The 22,146-nt window shown below is 37.7% G+C and overlaps 1 protein-coding gene across 4 annotated transcripts in view; it reads left to right on the forward strand.

Annotated features, from left to right (window-relative positions):
* RASGRF2 (Ras protein specific guanine nucleotide releasing factor 2) overlaps positions 1–22,146 on the forward strand; it is a 236,885-nt gene that overhangs the window by 51,948 nt on the left and 162,791 nt on the right. The gene's annotated exons all lie outside the window — the stretch shown is intronic.

The raw sequence follows: 22,146 nt of genomic DNA on the forward strand, positions 1-22,146 counted from the left end.
GGTTGGGGCAGCAGAGAGGAGCATTATACAATTGAAGGACAGAATAGAACTCTGTAGTCTTGCTAATTCTTGGAAGTTTATTTTCTGGACATACTTACTGTCTCTCCAGGTTCCAGCCCATCTATTTCTTCCTTCTCATGTGGTCCATCCTTTGGTGGGTCCGCTCAGCAGAGTAGACTTTTGAGTCAGAGTCCTGAGTTTTTGACTTACACAACCTGGTTAGCTTTGCCACATACAAAGCTTTCATGGCAGAAAAAAGGAAACAGAATGTGGGTGGATGGTTGTGAGTTCATTACTACTCCTAAGGCCTACAGCTTAAGGCACATGTTCTAGGTGGATTGGGGGTGACCATCATATGTCTATAAATCTACTTTCTCATCTGTAAAATGGGACTAAATCATGGGTCATTGTGAGCATTAAATGAGAGAATGCAGAAGGAATCTTAGTATGATCCCTGGCATATGTTAAGCACTGAATGGATGTTGTTATTATTATGCCTAGCCATGTGGGCATGAATATTCCCATAGGCTGCTCAGGTTAAAGAAGCTCCCCTGAGAGTGTAAGCCCCTAAAGGGTAGGAACTGCTAAGCTACTTGTAATTTCTAGTTATGGTGCCACATATGGGGCCGCTTAGTTGCTGAAATGATGGTGTGTTGTTCTGTAGAGACTATCAGGCCTGTCAGATGCAGCCTCACATCAACTGTGTCAAACATGTGGAGCAAAGATCCCTAAAGAAAATTTAAAAACAGGTTTTAAAAAAAACTACTCGGGGCACCTGACTGGCGTGGTTGGAAGAGCGTGCAACTCTTGATCTTGGAGTCATGAGTTTGAGCCTTATGTTGGGTGTAGAGATTACCAAAAAAATAAATTAACCCCCAAACTACTCATATCTTTTGCTCATTCTCGAGACTCTCAATTAATTGATTAATTCTAAATTCAAATAAAAAATTTTATGTACCAAGGTTTATGAGGAATAATTGAAAACCTTCTAAATATTTCAAAAGTAGGCAACTGCATTTAGATAAACTGTGGTATATCCTTTCTATACAGGCTTTAGAAATGTTTTCATGTGACATCAGAAACACTAGGATAGCATTGCAGCATGAGTTCAACTATATTAAGATGGCTTTAGAAAATAGACTGGATTGAAATGCATCAAAATTTAACAGTGGTTATTTTTGAATGATGTTGGGATTAAGGATAAATTCTTCCCTCTAATTTTCCTTCTCTATGCTTTCTATATTTACATAATATATGTGTATTGTTTTCATGGATAAGAAAAAATAAACTTTTTCATAAGGTGTAGATAATGGACATAGATGGTAGACAAAAGCCATGGTATTTGGCTTGCATTTTCATGATAAAAAACAAATCAAATGCATAAGGCACAGACTGGATTCTTTGTTGTATATTCCTCAGAAAGAAAAAAAAATTAGCATAAGCTAAATTAAAGGCATACTACCTCGGAGAGTTTGAGAGAGGTTTAGTTTTTTGAGGATTTTAGAGAGGCAGCAAAAATATAAAGCTCTAGCTAACACACATGTGCGTGAGTCAGTTTTCTTTTCCAGCACTGAAGTTTGGTATTCTTAGCCATTCTGATTATTGGAGATTGGCGACTGTCATTTTCTCTTAAATGTCTGACAGCTGTAAGCCTTCAGCTATCAGAAAATGAAGTGAAAATGTATTTTTGATATTAAAAATTTTCTAGGGAAAGAGACCCAGAAAAACAATCATTAATAGTTCACATGCAGGCAACATTTTAAGCTCCCTTTCTAATCCTGCTCCTATGGTATTTAATAGCCAGGCATGTTCACCAGATGTGCTTCAAGTCCTTTTATTTACATAAATGTTTCCAGCAATTCACTGTATATTTTTCTACTTATAAATAAATACATACCAAATAGCTTTCTTTTTCATATGGCTATGCTTCAGCATATTTGTTTGTTTTAAGGCAGGAAAATATCTAATAGGCCTTGAGTATGTTTTATGTCATTCCCACACATAGAACTATATTTATATCTTTAAAATATATATTCTCATTATGGCTAATTTGGAAAATGCATAAAATATATGAATAAGAAGATGAGGTGTTTAGCCAGCTTAGTTGGTAGCATATGACTCTTGGTGTCAGGGTCATGAGTTTGATCCCCACACTGGGCATAGAGCTTACTTTAAAAACAAGAAGAGAATAGTCAAGGGTAACCACTGTTAACATTTTGGTATATTTCCTTCCCCTTATTTTAATAATGCTTTTTAATAAATGTTACCAATTCTGTATTTTCTAGCTTGCTTTTATTGCCTGTCCTATTCATGTCCTAAAACTCATTGTTTTAAACTACTTATACATGGGGGCGCCTGGGTAGCTTAGTTGGTTGAGCGTCTGACTGGCTGAGGTCATGATCTCATGGTTTGTGAATTCGAGCCCTGCATCAGGTTCTGTGCTGACAGCTCAGAGCCTACAGCCTAGTTCAGATTCTGTGTCTCCCTCTCTTTCTGCCCCTCCCTACTCACGCTCTGTCTCTCTCTGTCTCAAAAATAAATAAACATTAAAAAAAGATAAACTACTTATGCGTGGTATGCTGTAGTTTACTTAACTAAGGTTTTATTGATAGATATTTAGATTATGTTGCTTTTTTGCTGTTAAACAGTATTGCAATGAATATACTTCTTTGTGCTCTTTGAACACATGAGGAAGTAGATTTACTGGATGATGTGGTTTGCTTTTACATTTTCTGTATTTACTATGTGTTTTCAATATATCTCTTTATCCATTTACAGACATACACATTACATATAAATAGATGTTACATATAGTTATTTTTCTTTGAAAGTAAAGGGCTAGTTACATTACTCTTAGTGCTCTTAATATCACTTTTTTGACTTATTAGCATAATATTGATCTCTTTGCATATCATATGTTCAGAAGTAGTCTAGTATTACAGGTGGTCTGAACTTTTGCAGCAGATCCACAGATATCTGGAGATAAGACTATGAATTTGCCTTCTAGAAACCTAACTTTTAAGAAACTTTGCATTTTGTTATTATTTTAGACTTTAGTAAAATTGCAAGGTAGTACAAAGAACTCCTTATATGCCCTTTACACAGATTCACTAGTAATTAACATTTTGCCCCATTTACTTGCTCTCTCTCTTTTCTTATGGTGGTATCTTCCAGAGTTGTTTACTATAAAGTTATCTGTTTTCTGTTACTTCTTTTAAAAGATTTTTTTTAATGTTTATTTATTTTTGAGAAAGAGAGAGAGAGGAAGACGAGCAGGGAAGGAGCAGAGAGGGGGGAGACACAGAATCTGAGGCAGGCTCCAGGCTCCAAACTGTTAAGCACAGAGCCCAATGTGGGGCTTGAACTCACAACCCGTGAGATCATAACTTGAGCCAAAGTGGGACGCTTAACCAACTGAGCCAACCAGGCACCCCTGCTTTCTGTTATTTCTAACATTAAGAATTTTTGAGGGGATTCATCCATGTTGATAAAACTATCAGCAGTTATTTTTTCTTGCTGAGGAGTTTTTCATTGTATTAATATACCACACATTGTTTATCTGTGCATCTGCTGATGGATATTTGGGATTTTGCTAGACATGGAGGTACATCAACCTGGTCCTCCTCCAAAGAAGGAGTTGCTGCCCAGCTGTAGATAGTGTAGTCTGCAGATAGCCTGTAGCTGTCATCTCCTTCAGAGTCTACCACAGCTGTAGAGAGCTGCCTTGAAGTTTATGCCTTTCCTGAAGCAGTCACATTCATTCACTAAGTGAGAAGGTGGTATAAGGGTCCAACCATTTCAGCCTGAGGTACACAGTTTACCTCCCTGTCACCCACCACTATTATACCAGCACCCCCTTTCTTAGCTGTCACCTGTGGCTGAATGGGGGATCCTGTACAGCTAGCTGAAGGAGAGGGAAAAAGCCCAAGCTTGGTTATAGATGGGTCAGCAGCTCAAAATGGGGAAATTCTCCCAGTGGACACACCGTCAGGTTATGCACCTAGTCATCTACTTTGTGTAGGAAGAGAAGTGGTCTGAGGTTCATGTTTATACAGACTTATGAAAAGTGATGAATGGCTTGGCTGACATCAAAGGCCTGGAAAGAAAAGGATTAGAAGTTTGAGGACAACAAAGCCTCAGTAGTAGCATGTGGATGGACACATAGAAATGGACCCAAAACGTGATGATCTCTGCAGCATCCACCAGAGAGTTTCAAAGACTCTGGATTCTATTATTTTCCTCTGAAGAGTATTCATTTCTTAGTTAGCAGGCGCTTTATTTGACATGAAACAACCAAATCAACAAACTGACCTGCCTACTTTATGGTAGCTAATAGTTGTTATTAGCCACCCCAGTGCTGATACGATGAGTATGTGAACAAAATGACATTGTGGCAAAGATGCAGGCTACACATTGTCCCAACAGCATAGATTTCTTTTTACCAAGACTGATCTAGATACTGTTGCTGCTAAATGTCCAAACTGACCACAACAGAGATGCATAACTGAGTCTTCATATGTTGCTATTCCTTAAGGAGATCAGTGGGCTTCTCTGTGGGAGATTTATTGCATTTACTCTTCCGTTTGAAACAGCTGTCTCTAATCTTCAGTTATATGAGTCAATTTTTTTTTATTTTACTTCAGATATAATGGTTTTTAGTTACAAAATTTATATTTGGTCCTTTTTTATAATTTCCATTTCCCTGCTGAGATTCTCCATCTGTGTACTCATTTTTAATATCTTTACCTTTGTACTCATTTTTAATAGCTGCTTTGAGGCCCTGTTTGCTAATTCCAACATCTGCGTCATATTTTCTCATTATTATGGCTCACATTTTCTTGGGTTTTGCTTGTTTTGTATACCTAGTAACATTTTAGTGTATATTGGACATATTGGATGATACATTTTTAAAGTCTTTTTAATATATATAGAGAGAGGAGGAAAGGGAGGGAGAATGGGGGAGACGGAGAGAGAGAGAGAGAGAGAGAGAGAGAGAGAGAGAGAGAGACACGGAGACAGAATCTTAAGCAGGCTCCATGCTCAGCATGGAGCCCAATGCCAGGCTTGATCCCACAACACTGAATTATGACCTGAGCCCAGATCAAGAGGTGGATGCTCAACGGACTGAGACACCCAGCCACCCCTGGATGATACATTTTAAAGACTAGATTGTGTTGTTTTTCTTTGGAGGGTGTTCATTTTTATTCTACCAGGCAGTTTACTTGGCTGACTCAGTCTTGAAACTCTGTCTTCCTGTGGTGGTCAGCAGCTAAAATCATTGATCAGTTTTTTCAGTCTTCTAGCTATTGCTTTCCAGTAGGCTCCTTGGAGTCTTTCCTGTGCATGCGCAGTTCAGGGGTCAAAGATACAAGCAAAGCTTTTAATGTAGATTTTGGGACATCTCCTCTGTTGTTTCCACCTTTTCTAGTCTTTTCTTCCATAATTTCTGTTTCTCTGGCACATGTCATTTTTGTCCTTTGACTCCTAAAGTCAGTAAAAATATCGCTGGATTTGTAGCTGTTTTGTACCACTTGGACTGTGGTTCTCATGCAAAAGTTGTATACATGTGAATCTCATGTGATGTAGTTCTCTTCTTTCAAGAATAAAATCCCCTCTTAAATTTTGTTATCAAATAGTTACCAAATATATTTTTGTGTTATACATATATATGCATATATATGATGTATCTTATGTTATATATATATCGATAATATATGTATAGATAGATAGATGTAGATATGCTTTATCTCAAATATGCTTATGTGGTCTATGTTATTTCAAATTTCAAATTGTTCTCTGCTGGAGGGTTAGTTTGATAAAAGTTACCCTGCCAATACCAAAACCAGAAAATCATTTACAATTTTAATAGATACTGTCAAACAACTCTCCTAAGTCAGTTTTTATCAATGTTTTCCCACCAGTGTTGTATTGGTATTTCCACATCTCCCTATGTTCAATAATATTTATATTGCAAAGCTGTTTTCATAGTACTCTGATGGATAAAAATGTCATTTCAGTGTTTTAATTGGCATTTACCTAAGGTCTAGTGAAGTTGAGAATATTTTCATTCCATTGGAAAGTTTTGTTTTCTATTTTGCAATTTGCCTATTTATAGTTTTGCTTTTTTCCTATGGGTTATTTTCTCTATTTTTTTAAACATGTATTCATTTTTGAGAGACAGAGAGCGCGAGTGGGGGAGGAGCAGAGAGAGAGGGAGACACAGAATCTGATGCAGACTCCAGACTCTGAGCTGTCAGCGCAGAGCCCCGTGTGGGGCTCGAACTCACTGAGTGTGAGATCATGACCTGAGCTGAAGTCGGATGCTCAACTGACTGAGCCACCCAGGCGCCCCTCCTATGGGTTATTTTCTTATTGATTATATATATGAATTATAATTAATTGTCAGCTGTTTGCATCACAACTTCTCATAGTTTATTTTCACCTTTGCTTTCATGTGTCTTTTATCCTACAACAGTATTAAATTTTAATGCAAACTTTATCTTTTATGTCTCTTGTTTTTTTATGCCAGTGCTTTTCTAGGTATAGATATTAATTTTTTTTTTTGCAAAATTGTTTTATACTAAGTCTCCAAACTGTGTCATCCCTGTGGCGGGCAGCAACTGAAATGTGCTAGTGTGTTATTTTACTGCCTGCTTTGGCACTTACTACGTAAAATAAGAAATATTCCTAGGAATATTCTTGAAAATCATTCTTAGCAATGATTAAGTAATTGATTGATTGATTAAAGTTTTAAATTATTTTATTTTAGTTCCAGTTAGTTAACATACAGTGTTATATTAGTTTCAAGTGTACAATACAGTGATTGAACAGTGCCATACACCACCCAGGGCTCAACACGACAAATGCAGTCCTTAATTCCCATCACCTGTTTTACCCATATCCCCACTCACCTCCCCTCTGGTAAACATCTTTGTTCTCTTTGGTTAAGAGTCTGTTTGGGGGCGCCTGGGTGGCTCAGTCGGTTGAGCATCTGACTCCAGCTCAGGTCATGATCTTGCTGTCTGTGGGTTCGAGCCCCGCGTCGGGCTCTGTGCTGACAGCTCAGAGCCTGGAGCCTGCTTCAGATTCTGTGTCTTCCTCTCTCTCTCTCTGCCCCTCACGCTCTCTTTCTCTCAAAAATAAATAATTGTTAAAAAAATTAAGAGAGAATCTGTTTGTTGATTTCTCTCTCTCTGTCTCTCTCTCCCTCTCTCTCTCCCTGCCCCTCTTTTCCCTCTTACACATTTGTTTTGTTTTTAAATTCCACATGAGTGAAATCATAATGGCATTTTTCTTTCTCTGACTGACTTACTTTGCTTAGCATTATAATCTGTAGCTCCATCCATGTCATTGCAAATGGCAAGATTTCATTCTTTTTGATGGCTGAATAATATTCCATTGTGTATATACACCACTTCTGTACCCACTCATCAGTTGATGGACACTTGGGCTGCTTCCATATCTTGACTATTGTAAATAATGCTGCTATAAACATAAGGGTGCATGTATCTCTTCGAATTAGTGTTCTTGTATTCTTTAGGTAAATGCCCAGCAGTGTGATTACTGGATTGTAGGGTAGTTGTGTTTTTAACTTTTTGAGGAACCTCCATACTGTTTTCCACAGTGGTCATACCAGTTTGCATTTCTACCAATAATGCAAGTGGGTTCCTTTTTCTCCACATCCTTTCCAACACCTGTTGTGTTTTGTATTGTTGATTTTTAGCCATTCTGATGGGTGTGAGGTGATATCTCATCATAGTTTTGATTTGTATTTCCCTGACAATGAGTGATGTTGAGCATCTTTTCTCGTGTCTGTTGGCCATCTGTATGTTTTCTTTTGAACAATTCATGTCTTCTGTCCATTTTTTAATTGGATTATTTGTTTTTTGGGTGTTGAGTTTCATAAGTTCCTTTTTTTAAGTTCAAAAAATTATCTTTTAAAAGTTAACATGTGCATAGAAGAAAGCTAAAAAACAAAAGAAGCAAAGAACAAAGTCACCCATAATCACAAGCAGTTTACAGTTTGACTTCTAGGTCCCAGTCTGTATCTGCACAACTAAGCATTTTAATGTAATTAAGATCATACAGCTATGTATTATGCTTTTTTACACACCATGAATATTTATCATATCATGATATGGTATCATATCATACCCAAAGCTATGAGTATTTTGATAACCTCTGAATACACTATACCAACTCAATCTGAAAGGGAATAAATGTAATCCTGCCTTCTTGGCAACAACAGTTTCATAAAAGACAAATATGGCAACAGGCCCTTAGATAAAGATACTGGCAGAATTACAATTAAAATACTGCATTTCCTTAATTTTCAATTAAAAATGATACATAATGTAACAGGGTACACAATGTATAATACTTCTAAAAGAATTCATTATCCAGCCTGTACTCTTCAAATGTTAGCAAGGAGGTATGTTTCCCTTGAATCACTTAATGTATTCCTATAGTACTGCCAAAAGAGATGCATATATTAATAGTCATCATTAAAATTTAAATATGAACACATCCGCACACTCTCTCCCTTCTGCCCCCTCTGCTGCCAATATAATGCTTAAGTTCAGACATACGTTTCTCTTGGATTTCATATCGAAGATGCTTTCTTCCTAACATTTATAATGAAAAGAAACTTATAAATTGGTTAATTCACTAGCTATACATTTCATCATATATTGTCACCTCAGGACATCCAAAAAGCTTCTATGTTACAAAAGAATGAACCTTATCCACTATAAACACAGGTAGTTTACAAAACACACATACAGTCTTACGGTTATAACCTAAAACGACTTTCTAGATGTGGAGATTCTAGCAAAAAGCCCTTTCATTCATGAGTTTTGTTAGTTCTTTGTATACTTTGGATGCTAACCCTTTATCAGCTATGTCATTTGCAAATATCTTCTCCCATCACATAGGTTGCCTTTTAGTTTTGTTGATTGTTTCATTCACTCTGCAGAGGCTTTTATTTTTCTCAAAATTTTATTTAGATTCTAGTTAGTTAACATACAGTGTAATGTTTTCAGCAGTAGAATTTAGTGATTCATCACTTACATATAATACCCCAGTGCTCAACACAAAAAGTGTCTTCCTTAATACTTATCACCCATTTAGCCCACCTCCCACCCACTTCCCTCCATCAACCCTCAGTTTGTTCTCTATTGTAAACAGTCTCTTATGGTTTGTTTCTGTCTTTTTTTCCCCCTTCCCATATGTTCATCTATTTTGTTTCTTAAATTCCACACAAGTGAAATCATATGGTATTTGTCTTTCTCTGCCTGACTTACTTCACTTAGCGTAATATACTCTAGCTCCATCCATGTCATTGCCAATGGCAAGTTTTCATTCCTTTTGATGACTCAGTAAGAAAGTATATATGTTATATATATATATGTATATGTATACATATATATGTATATATGTATACATATATATGTATACATATATATGTATACATATATGTATACATATATATGTATATATTATATATGTATTATATATGTATATATGTATTATATATGTATATATATTGTATATATGTATTATATATAATATATATAATGTATATATATGTATTATATATGTATATATATTGTATATATGTATTATATATATAATATATATAATGTATATATGTATTATATATGTATATATTATATATACATATATAATACATATATAATATATACATATATAATATATACATATAATATATATACATATAATAATATTTATATTATATGTATATATATATTACACCACATTTTCTTTATCCATTCATCAATTGATGCACATTTGGCTCTCTCAATTGTTTGCCTATTGTTGATAATACTGCTACAAACATTGGGGAGCATGTATCCCTTTGAATGTGTATTTTTGTATCCTTTAGGTAAATACCTAGTAGTGCAGTTGCTGGATCATAGGGTCGTTCTGTTTTTAGCTTTTTCAGGAACCTCCATACTGTTTTCCAGAGTGGCTGCACCAGTTTGCATTTCTACCAACCATGCAAGAGGGTTCCCCTTTCTCCACATCCTCACTAACACTTGTTGCTTTTTGTGTTATTGATTTTAGCCATTCTCACAGGTGTGAGGTGGTATTTCATTGTGGTTTTGATTTGTATTTCCCTGATGATGAGTGATGTTGAGCATCTTTTCATGTGTCTGTTAGTCATCTGGATGTCTTTGGAAAAGTGTGTATTCATGTCATCTGCCCATTTCTTCACTGGATTATTTGTTTTTTGGGTGTTGAGTTTGATAAGTTCTTTATAGATTTTGGATACTAACCCTTTATCAGATATGTCACTTGCAAATATCTTCTCTCATTCCATAGGCAGCCTTTTTAGTTTTGTTGTTTCCTTTGCTGTGCAGAAGCTTTTTAAGTTGATGTAGTCTTTAATAGTTTATTTTTGCTTTTGTTTCCCCTGCCTTAGGGGACCTATGTAGAAGAAAGTTGTTGCAGCCAATGTCAGAGAAGTTACTGCCTGTGCTCTCCTCTAGGATTTTTATAGTTTTAGGTCTCACATTCCTGTCTTTAATCCATTTTGAGTTTACTTTTATATATGGTGTAAGAAAGTGGTCCAGTTTCATTCTTTTGCATATTACAGTTGTCCAGTCTTCCAAACACCATTTGTTCAAGAGACTTTTTCCCATTGACCATTCTTTTCTGCTTTGTCAAAGATTAATTGACCGTATAATCATTGGTTTATTTCTGGATTTTCTGTTCTGTTCTGTTGATCTGTTTATTTTTGGGCCTGTACCATACTGTTTTGATTACTACAACTTTGTAATACAACTTGAAGTCCAGAATTGTGATGCCTCCAGCTTTGTTCTTTTTCAAGATTCTTTGGCTGTTCTGGGTCTTTTGTGTTTCCATACAAATTTTAGGATTGTTTGTTCTAGTTCTGTGAAAAAAAGCTTATGGTATTTTGATAAGGATTGCATTAAATGCGTAGAATGCTTTGGATAGTAGTGACATTTTAACAATATTTATTCTTCTAATCCATAAACGTGAATGTCTTTCCATTTATTTGTGTTATCTCTAATTTCTTTCATCAGTGTTTTATAGTTTTCAGACTACTGGTCTTTCACCTCTTTGGTTAGGTTTATTCCTAGGTATCTTATTATTTCTGGTACAATTGTAAATGGGATTGTTTCTTTTAATTTCTCTTTCTGCTGCTTCATTATTGGTGTATAGAAATGCAACAGATTTCTGTACCTTAGTTTTGTATCCTGAATTCATTTCTTAGTTCCAGCAACTTTTTGGTGGAATCTTTTGGGCTTATATATATAGTATCTTGTCATTTGCAAATAGTGAAAGTTTTACTTCTTTCTTATCCCTTTGGATGTCTTTTATTTCTTTTTGTTGTCCGATTGCCGTGGAGAGGACTTCCAGTACCATGTTGAATAAAAGTGGTGAGAGTGGACATCCTTGTCTTCTTCCTCACTTAAGGGGGAAAACTCTCAGTTTTTTCCCATTAAGGATGATACTAGCTGTGAGCACATGATTATTAATTTAATTGTTCAGTGTTCGGCTCAAATATTTCATTATTTAATTTGACCTCTCCTGTTGGACATTTTATTATTATTAATGATGCTGTGAACATTCTTGGACATGTCTTTGCATGTTTTTCTAATTATTTCAATCGTATAGATTCCTATATAGAATTGAGAATACTTTAAAGTCTGTGGTACAGATTGCCAGTTATCTCCACAAAGATTATTACCGTATTTGTTTTATTCAGCACATTACACTTCCCAATTCTGGGTTTTATAATTTAAAAAAATTATAATTTAAAAAGAAGGTCTTAATGTACTAATATGCATTTCTTTCTCATATTTTCATATCCTTATATTACTCTTTTGTTTTTGTTTGTAGGTATGTGAATATTCTATTCCTTTGCAAACATCTCTATTAGGGTATTTGACGTTTTCTTATTAATTTAGAAACGTCTTTACATATTTAGTACATTAATTAATCCTCTTATATTATGTAGTTTTGCTTCAGAAGCATATGCAAGTTTGGATATATACTATAATTTTATCATTATTATTTGATTATTATTATTAGGGCTTTCAGTTTTAAGGTTTGCTCAATGAATTTAAGTGCTAATAATTACTAAATAGCATTTAAAATATAAAAAATGAAATAAGAGCTCACATAATTTTTTGTCACTTTTGCAGTGTTATGAACCCAGTGCTTCTGATTTAAAACCTTCAGTACAACAGTGGCTCCTTGTTAATTTGATATGTGTAACTGATGATTATCAATGTAAACCAGGCACAATATCATAAAAGACTTTCCCTCTTAAAAGGCTCTGGTTATTTCTTTACTTAGATAAATATTTTCTTTCATTCCCATTTTGGTAAATTTTCATGCAATAAAAATGGAAATGTTGAATAGCAAAGTCAGAACAGTGGTCTAACCATTGTTTATATGCATCCTCTATTTCACACCTTCATGGTAAAACTGTAGATTATGTTAATAGCTACTAAAGGATTTTGGTAATGTGGGATCTTAGAGGCTCTCTGCTTCCATTTCTCAAGGGCAAGAATCCCTTTTTAAACCCCATTGAGAGTTGGCCAACTCATTGCAGCATCTCTTTCCAGTTTTGGAAAGGTTTCTAAGTCTGTAACTTTAACCTATTATTCCTCTTTGTGCCTTCTGGATGCCCACAGGGTAGATCTCAAGTCTGTCTCCTTATCCACCTTTCCCCTGCTCATGTTTTGGCGTAACCGTGGTCCCTCTTTGACTGTGTACCTCAAGAACTGGCTTGCAGCAGCTTGTAACACTTACTTGTCTCTGTGTCAAAATATTTTCCTTTCTGCCAAGTGGCACTAACTACCCTGGGTATTAACAGCATACATTTTTATTGTATATACTTTCTGCACAGATGGGAATGTAGTTGGCAAAGAAAAAGAAATAAAATCAGTGGTTGAAATGAGAAAGTGAGGAAAGTGGTAGGAAGTGAAGGGACTTTGGAGGTTTCATTATTTAGAACTTGTGAAGTTAGGGGTTCCAGATGAGTTCATGAGAGACTGGGATGGAATGGATATTGGCATGGTGATAGAGTTTAGTCACCTTGCTATAAGAGGAGACTATGACCTTGGTGACTGAATTCTCAAGTGTGCTCAGTCAGTGGCTCCAGGCTGACCAGTTAGATGTCTCTCCCTAAAGATAGTAAGTAAATGGGAATGTTGGAGGTAGGGTGAAGGTAATCACGTAGATCAGATGTTATCTTCAGCAACATCCATCCCTGTCTGGAGTGGTAATACAGAAGAAAGACAGGAAATTGTATGAGACTTTAATGAAACAGAGAGGAATTGTTGCCGTTCCGTTGCCAGTTGGGGATGATGACTTCAACCGCCATGCATCATGCTTCTCTTTCATGAATTTCAGTATGCTTGTTGATTTATGGGAGCTCAGATCCCTTGGCTGATGAAAAGTTTCTCTGTTCCAGTTTTTAACGGTGGCCTCTCAAAGATTTGAAAAGCAACCAAATATATCAAGTTCTTTTAGCCATTCTTAAAATGACAGGTTTTCTGGCATCTTGTCTTTGTCACTCGTAAATGGGTACAGTTTAATTTAACACTGCTCTTCATGAAATTTGGAAGCCAGACACAATGTGTCTTTCCTGTTGTAGAAAATCACAGTAGGAAGCAGTTAAACTTGCTGTTTAAGCTGGTTTCTAAGTTAAATTCTTATTCAATTAAAATCTAAAATCTGATTAATAGAGAAATGTATATTGAGTCAGTTTTTAAAAACTCATATTATAACACATGTGGATTTTACTGTGTCTTATTCATAGTTTCAAATTCACAATCAGTGTATTGGCTTGTGTAGGGACAAATGATTAAGCAAGTTCTTGCATGTCATCGAAGCTTCAAAATATAACTCCTAAGTCTTTGGGAGAATTAGGAATATTTTCATCATGAACATCAAACAACCACATAAAATTTACGAGAACAAAACAACCAACAACAAACACAGTCTGACCTCTTCTTAATTACCAGGTACCACTGTGCTGGTTAATCATTCTAAAACATCCTTTTCTTCTTTTCCCTACACACTTTTCTCCAAGAAAAACTTTGGGAAAAAAGGAACGAACATTTGAATTACCTAGATTTGTGGATCTGGACCAAGTCCAGTGTCCTACACAGACCTGAGATGAAAGTAAAATCTGGTAATCCCACCCCCCACAGCAATGACAAGATGTACTCATGCCTTTCAAGGCACTTTTATGTATTATTGCATTTGATCTTTACCTTGGGGTTAGCAGGAGAAGTGGCCTTGTCTTCCTTTCACCTAAGAACAAACTGAGTGCCAGAAGAACTTGGTACATACAGTTCACACTTTGTCTCCAGAGGCAGAAGGAAAAACTTGATGTCCCGCCTTCTAGCCTGGGGCTCTTTCTGCTGAGCCACACTGAGCGCTCAGATGCTGGTGTGAATCTGTGAAGTTGGCTGGTATTGAAGCCAGTATGCCCATGGCAAGGTCTCTGTATCTCCGAGTTAAAAAGGAAGTAAAGCAATAGGGAGAAGAAAAGCCTTCAGCCTTTTAGATCTTTGTGTCTAAGAAGACCTGGAGGAGGTAGTTGGATGATTTGACATATGTTTTAACAACGAAGATCTTCAACATATAACTATGATATTAGAAGATGGAGTCTATAAAGCAGTTGAGAAATCAATCTCCTTTAACTTACACAGACTCTTCTTTGGAGCTAAACGTTCCTATGAGACAGAGCCGTGGTAAAGAAATGATCCCAGTAGGTAAAAACATTCTTCTTCAGTTAGTGCCACACCAGCTGGCACCCATGTTGACCAGATGCAGTGGGCGGAGAGGTACCTTGCAAGTCACAATTTTGATGACAGGAAGTACAAAAGAGTGAGAATTTGAGGAGGGGAGTGGTATCAAGAAACATAAAGTGTTTCCCCATTTTTATTAAAAACAATTTTTTTAATGTTTATTTATTTTTGAGACAATGTGAGAAATAGAGTGCAAGCAGCAGAGGGACAGACAGAGGGAGACACAGAATCTGAAGCAGGCTCCAGGCTCTGAGCTGTCAGCCCAGAGCCCGACGCGGGGCTCGAACTCATGAACCGTGAGATCATGACCTGAGCCGAAGTCGGATACTTAACCGACTGAGCCACTCAGGCGCCGCCCCCCCCCCTCCACCTTACTGTTATTTTCAGTCTGTCTTCTCTCACTAGGGCAGTGGCAGCACATCAAGTTGACAGTGATCTGCCTGTGCCTCGAGGGCTCAGGGATGGGATACTTTTGTCTTATGAAGGGCCAGTCACATACTGGAAAAACATTAACTGAGGTTCCTGTGAATGTTAAAGATAGCACAGTTGTCAGGCTGAGTGAAGTTGAACTCAAGAGTCAAAAGTAGTATAGTGTAGTATATAGTATATATACATACTATATGTATATAGTGTAGTATAGTGTAGAAGACTAGAGCACAAAGTAGTATAGTATGGTATGGTATGGTATGGTATGGTATGGTATAGTAGTATAGAGCGCATAAAGCTCAATTTCATCAGTAATTTCATCAGGTGTTTAAAATGTATTCCACTTCCACTCTACAAGCAGTTATAGAAGGAAAGAGAGAGAGCAAGAGGTAATGAATCACAGGAAGAACAACATGACCACATGCTATATTATCACTTTGGAAATGGACCTAGATCCCTATACCCAGCTTTATCCATCTCCACTTCCTCAAACACTTGGAGTCTCCTTTTTGACTGGGATGGACGGCCACAGCAACCCATGAGGGTATGTGGGAGAAATCCACTCTGGGCTGCAAAGGGCCACTGAATGGTGTTGTTCACATTCCCAGGGACTCTAGGCCAAACCTCAAGGCTCGGCGAGGATGGAGAGCTCCACCCTGTGTTAGAGCTGTGCTGTGATCCCAGAGGCACTGGCACCCAGGCTGCTGCACTGTCCGGATCCTTGGTCCCCTGGGCCTGAGTCACCCAGCCAGGGACAGTTTGGAGGGCACCCATTTCTTTATCTACCCTATGTTTGCCTTGCAGTGTCAGGCATCTGGGAGGCCCAGAGGAGAAGAATACCACAGTGGACTCCCGGAGGGTGTCTTTCGTCCCTCCTTCCTGACAGGAACAGTGCGAAGGGGATACAAGGAGGGTTTTTTAGCTCAGTGATTGAAGACACAGGGTTGACTTTGGCTCTCTTAATCTAAAAGTGAAAATTTTCAAGAGCATATGTAGTAATTTAGAACCCTGCAGTACCATCCAAATGGTAATATGCATGGAGCAGCATTTTTAAAACGAAATTATTTTTCTGCTGTATACTTTTAAGAAAACCCTATTGCTTTTTAATCTGCCTTTGAACATCACTAATGTGACCAATGTAATTTACTTTCTCTAGATATATGGGTAGTATTACAAAGATATGAACAGTTTTTAAAATACATGAGTGCACTTTTTGTTGACTATATAGTTGTATGTATCTGTTGTGACTCAAACAATTTAAAAATGGAATGAACATATGTTTGTTGGCTGTATAGCTATAGGTGTTTATTGTAAATGATTCAAACAATATAGAAATGTGGAAAGTGGAAGTGGTCTTGTAGGACTGTTCTTTAGCAATTGCCGCTGTCAGCTATAAATTTGTCTCTAACTTGCAGGAGCTTAAGGACCAGAGTTTTAAGTGAGCTTGTGTTTTCATATTGGGTTACATTTGTTCTCTCTGCAAAAACACATAGCATAAACAGCAGCAAACCCATTATAATAAAACCCAGAAAACTGAAAAATTAAAATTCATACAAAGCTACAGTAGATACCGGAAAGACCCTGAACATTTAAATGTAATAGGCTTGTTCATTATGTTGTCTTTCTGGCAGTTTATGATCATTGTAGGTAAGAAATAAGAATCTTCGGTAAATCTGCAAACCTAAAGTATCTGTTCTTACTGCTCTTGTAGGTGTTTGTGAGATCATCGTAATGTTTTGACTTTCCATATTTAGGATAAAAAGGTATATTGGTAGTTTAAGCCAATCCCTTTTAAAATCCTTTCTCTAGATGGCTTCACCTGGATCTGATTATACAGTCATGAGGTTTATCACCACATGTGGCTGTCTGAAGCAAGTTTATTAATTTAATTATACCTCATGTTTCTTTACTGATAATTATTTATTCATCAAACAGTATTGAGGGCTTTGTGTGTGTCTAGCACAGAGCTAGGATCAATGGTACAAAAGGACCAGGCTGTCAGTGAAGAGACACACATGTGGACAACTCTAAGGTGATGTAAGAAGAGGGCCACAGGATTACTGAAACCCAGAAGACAGAATGACTCCTTTTGTCAAAGGTGCTGGGGAAGGATTCTTAGAGGAATGACATTTCAGTGACGTGAGTTGTGAAAGTTCAGTAAGAACTTGTAGGTGAAGAGACTGGGGATGTGGCAAGACAAAAATACACTGATAGAGAAGGAAATGAACATTTGTTAAGGGCCTACTGTGTGCCTGGCACTGCATGTCCGCTAATTTGTTCCTGTAAGGTCTACATCATTGTCCTCATTTTGCCTGGGATGAAACTCAGGCTCAGAAAAGTTATGTGGCTTGCCCAAGTTCTTGAGTTACCGCTTGGGGAGTCAGGATTCGCACTCCTGGTACTATCTGTAGCATGAGGCTGAGGAAGGAGCTTGTCTTCTTGGAGGAGCAATACCTTGGTGTGACTGGAGTATGGCACACACTGAAGGAAACAGAAACAAGTTTAAAAATGGAGAATGGAACTAATTAGTGTAGGACATTTTTAGCCTGCATAAGATTTGCTTTTAGTGTTTGAGAATATCAGTGAGGCTTTGTAAGTAGACATAGAAGCTTGATTTATCTTTTAGAAAGAGAACTCTGGCCACCAAATTTGGGGTGAGGGAGTTGGATAGGACTGGAGTTGGTGTCACAGATTTATCTTCGTTACTAGGTGTGAAAAGAAAATACTTGTCTAAATTTTACGTCATTTTCTCCTTAAGACCCCTTCTCCACTTAGTAAGTGGAGAAAAAAAGAACTTAGATTTAGTTAAGAGTAGGAAACTCAGTCTGCCCCAGTAATGTGGGAAGTCTCTTTTGGAAATTCATTTTTCCCTCTGTATCTCACTAAGATGGTATCTCAGTAAATGGAGTCTCACGTGTCCTTTAGGGGTGTGTGTGTGTATGTGTGTGTGTGTGTGTGTGTGTGTGTGAATGTGTGAGTGTGTGTGTATGTATCAAAGGTTGGGGGAGTCCTTGCTGGTTCTGACTATGGTCTGGTGTTGTTCTGGCTCTGCCTTGGGCATCTTTTGGCGACTGTTGCTGAAGTGTGTGGCTGCTGTAACTTGCAGTCTATTTTCTCCTGGGTCAGCCAGGGCCTGGTTGTCCATATGGCTTACATGGTCCCACTTTGGCTCTTCTAGGCCTGCATAACCCCTACCCCATCCCATGGTAAGTTTTGACAGTGCCCTTCCCTTCTTGGGCCTCCATAGTATACTGTATAATTGCAAATGTCCAAACCACTTAAAAGCTAGTCAGGCTCTGGAGAGCCAACTTCAAAACTTAGGCCTTTTTTTTCTTTTCACCTAACTGCTGTGACACCAGTTTTGCTGATTTGCAGTGACCACCCTATGTTGTCGTGAGAGTCGGGGGCAGGACATTAGAATGTTCCATGAGGTGACGTGCTCTAGATCCCTAAAGGAACAGCGATATAGAAGCTCCTTGGATTTTGGTTTTGTTATCAACCCTTTTAACTCCTCACCCTCCTCCGGGTTTTTAGCCCTGAGTGAGGTGAAGCTGTACCATATGTGTCTCTGTCTCATGATTTCTCTATTTACCTTGACCATTTCTTCTCTCCACACTTCTCCTTGTGTTCCAAACTCACCGGGACTTCTTGAGGGCATCCTGTCCTCCTTCGGCAGGGGCCATTAACCTTTTGGCTCTCATAGTGGCCAGGATAACAAAGATAGCAAGGAGGGAGAGGGGTCAGCTGTAAGATAACAAGGAGGGAGAGAGGTCAGCTGTAAGACAATGAGTATCAATTGGTAAGTATTTCAAAGCCGTCATATTTGTCGCCTGATGGTAAAGCTGCTACAGTAGTCTAGGTGAGGGATAATAAAAGCCCGAAGGGAGTCCTATGAAAGAGCTTTGGTGAAACCACATGTGGGGCTGATAAGAGGGGGAAGTCGAAGATGACTTTGGGAGTCCCAGTTACGGTAACCATTGAATAAAGATTCATTTGACAGAGAAAAGACAAGAGTATGGGAGGGAGAGAGGGAAGGTATTGAACTCAGTTTTAGATCTGACTGAAATGCTATGTAATAGGAGAAATATATATGGGGCTGGTGCCTGGGAGAGAATCTGCCTGGAGAAATAGATTGGGGAAACAGGTGGGAATGTCTGGGAGAAGAAGAGAAAGTCGTTGTCACTGCAGATGTTAAATTTAAAGACATAAACAAGGTCATCACTGTTTTAATTCTTCCTTGCACTTCATAATGACCCAGTACTTTGGAATTTCTCCAAGTTCTTACAGTGGGACAGGTCTGAGGTCAAGAGTACTGTCAAGGGAGTCTGTTGCTACTTTTGATCCTCAAGGGATTTTTAAAGCCCCAGGTCTGACACATAGATGCATGGTATACTAAGTTTATATCAGAATGAGGCCAGAATATTCTATACAAAGAAAACTTTGATGAAAGGCCAAAAAAAAAAAAAAATAAGTTATAGATGCATGCAGAGGCACTATTTAATTTTTTTAAAAATTTAAATGTTTATTAATTATTGAGAGACAGAGCATGAGTATGGGAGGGGCAGAGAGAGGGGGAGACAGAGAATCTGAAGCAAGTCAGCAAGAGCTGTCAGCACAGAGCCCGATGCGGGGCTTAAACTCATAAACCGCAGATCATGACCTGAGCCAAGTCGGACGCTTAACCGACTGAGCCACCCAGGCGCCCTGGCAGTGTTTAATTTTTTGTAGTTGGGCTGAATTTGTTAAGTGAACTCCTGGAAAGGTAACATGTACTTCTCAAAACCATCATTGTTATGCCTGAGACATGGTCTAACCTTTGGATGTACTCTGCTAATATAATTACTTTGCTGTCTCTGAAAGGTGGCTTTTAATTGGGTTTCTTAGCAGCAGCTGCTGTGGAGCTGCCCGTCACAGCCTTTCAATAGATCGGGCTGGTTCATTACATGTTTCCTCTCCCTGGACTGGGCCGCTGGGCTTGGACAATAGCCAGCAGTTACTGAAATGCCATCACTTATAGGATTGACCTTTAAGACACTGATTTGTTATTTTGTTGAGTTTCGACTTTTTTCCTCTCAAATTTAAATGGAGCTTTATTGAATAGGGGGCTAAACTCAATTCTTCTCGTTCTCCATGGCCCCTTCATCAGGTTATTTCCCCCTGGTTCATTGCATTTAGTTCTCTGGCTAGACAGGAGGTTTAAGAACTAAAGACAGCTTGTCATTTATGGGGCTCAGGACTGTCCATGGGGAAGTGCGGTGGATTATCACATAGGCAGGTCTCAGAGTCCTCAATGCACTGATGATTTATGCACAGGTAACCTGAGAAGTCTCTTAGTCAGTTTTTTCTTTTTGGTGTAATTGTGTTGAAAATTCTTTTTCTTCTGAAGTTTTTATTTTAATTTCAGTTAGATAATATACTATGTATATATTAGTTTCACGTGTACAATATAGTGACTCAACACTTGCATACATTACCCGGTGCTCATCACAAGTGCACTTCTTAATCCCCATCACCTGTTTCACCCATACCCCGACTCACCAACCCTCTGGTAACCATCAGTTTGTTCACTATAGTGAAGAGATTATTTCTTGGTTTGCCTCTCTCTTTTTTTCCCCTTGTGCTGGAAATTCTTATTTCTAGGATTATTGTCTTGAAGGCTTTTAATTCATTTGAAGAAAATGAGTACCTAAGTGTCACACTGAATGAACAAAACTTTGGGAGTAGGTGGGAAGGTGGGACAACAGGAAGAACTCTGTGTTTGGCTTTGGTTCTCCCTTAGAGCAGCTCTGTGGGGCTGGTTCTTTTTATGCCCCATCATGACATCCTGGTGGGTCCACTGTATTTTCTGAATATTCTCATATAATAAAAAGCTATCTAGTCACATTTCCTTTCCAGACAGTCTCAGTTTGGTAATTAATACATCCAGCCTCAATTAGCCTGGCTTAAAGTGAAAGCTTCTCCCCTGGCTTAGATCTCAGATTCAAATTCCACCAAAAACAAAAACTATTGATATTTTTATTGGAATGCATTGAAACTATAGATTAGTTGACTTCTTAGAGATGATAAACATATTTTCTTGGATTTAGTCCTATTTGTATTTGTTATTACAAATGCTTTGTTTTCAAAATTAAGTTTTGTGTTTGTTGATATTATACCAAAGTGCTGTATATTGATTTTATCCCCAGCAATTTTGTTTGGTGGTCTTATTCTAGTAGTTTTTCAATGAATTTTTTTTTATCAACCCACAGTTCTCTGTCTTTAAGAGTCTCTTATGGTGTGTTTCCTCCTCTCTCTCTTTCCGCCTTCCCATATGCTCATCTGTTTTGTTTCTTTTTTTCTTCATTTTTTTTTTAAATTTAATTTTAGTTAACATACAGTGCAATATTGGGTTCAGGAGTAGAATTCAGTGATTCATCACTTAACATCCAGTGCTCATCACAACAGGTGCCCTCCTTAGTACTCGTCACCCATCTAACCTACCTCCCACCCACCTCCATCCATCAACCTAGTTTGTTCTCTGTCATTATGAGTCTCTTGTGGCTTGTTTCCCTCTCTTCTCTCCCCCTCTCCTTCCCGTATGTTCATATGCTTGTTTTCTTAAATTCCACGTATGAGTGAAATCATATGGTATTTGTCTTTCTCTGCCTGACTTATTTCACTTAGCATAATACATTCTTGCCCCATCCATGTCATTGCAAATGGCAAGATTTCATTCTTTTTGATGGCTGAGTAATATTCCAGTGTGTGTGTGTGTGTGTGTGTGTGTGTGTGTGTGATCTTTATCCATTCATCAATTGATGCACATTTTGGCTCTCTCCATAGTTTGGCTACTGTTGTTAATAATGCTGCTATAAACATTTGGGTGCATGTACCCCTTCAAATCTGCATTTTTGTATCTTTTGGG

This window comes from Acinonyx jubatus, chromosome A1 (assembly GCF_027475565.1).
Source record: "Acinonyx jubatus isolate Ajub_Pintada_27869175 chromosome A1, VMU_Ajub_asm_v1.0, whole genome shotgun sequence".
Lineage (NCBI taxonomy): Eukaryota > Metazoa > Chordata > Mammalia > Carnivora > Felidae > Acinonyx > Acinonyx jubatus.